We start from the raw sequence: 788 nt of genomic DNA, 5'->3' as shown, positions 1-788 counted from the left end.
CCTTGGAGAAGGACATCATGCTTTGTAGGGTGGAGGGACAGCGCAGAAGGGGAAGGCCCGCTATGAGATGGATTGATTTAGTGATTGGGGTAATCGGGATGGGTGTGTCAACGGTGTGATTGGCACAGGACAGAGCAGAGTTTAGGGCTGTTGTACATAGGGCTATGAGTCACAAGCGACTGGATGGCACATAACAACAACATCTTGCTGGGATTTGGGGTTGAGAGACTGTCTGGAGGATGCCCTGAAAGTGTGGAAACCTTGGCGGGAGAGCACTGAATAGTGAACCTGATGTCAGTTCCTCTTAATTTACACCAACCTTTACCAATGGAGATTTTCTTTTTTCCTATTTGTGTACAGACCAGTCCAGTCAATGTGGTTTCTTTTCCTCTCCTTTTCTACACTTGTCTTGCATACTTCTTTCATCAAGGCCACTTTGATATTGGTCCTGCCCAGCCAAGTGTACATCCTGTCCTCCGCAGCCTGGTTTTTGCAGGACAACACTGACGGGAGCGCAGAGGGAGCATGCGGTTCGACTCCTTCCTCTGTCCTGCTCCAGGCCTCTGGGTAGGGTTCTCCCAGTTGGGGAGAATGACTTTCTACTGACAAAACCTGGGAAAGACTAGACCCACTGCTCATTTCACTTGCTGCCATCAGCAAAAAAAACCCCCAAGACTGGATTGAGCTTATTGGCTCGCAGAATGAAGATGGGAGAAACTTTCTACTGGAAGTGCAGCTGAGGATAGGCGTGCAGCTGAGGATAGGCGTGCAGCTGAGGATAGGCGTGC

The 788-nt window shown here is 49.9% G+C and overlaps 1 protein-coding gene across 1 annotated transcript in view; it reads right to left on the bottom strand.

Moving 5' to 3' along the window:
- MYBPHL (myosin binding protein H-like) overlaps positions 1-788 on the bottom strand; it is a 14,848-nt gene that overhangs the window by 3,571 nt on the left and 10,489 nt on the right. The gene's annotated exons all lie outside the window — the stretch shown is intronic.

The sequence above is a fragment of the Elephantulus edwardii genome, unplaced genomic scaffold (assembly GCF_000299155.1).
Source record: "Elephantulus edwardii isolate Elephantulus edwardi_28Jun2011 unplaced genomic scaffold, EleEdw1.0 scaffold00252, whole genome shotgun sequence".
NCBI classification, from domain to species: domain Eukaryota; kingdom Metazoa; phylum Chordata; class Mammalia; order Macroscelidea; family Macroscelididae; genus Elephantulus; species Elephantulus edwardii.
Note: the sequence above shows the minus strand (reverse complement) of the source record. Positions and strands in the feature narration are given on the sequence as shown.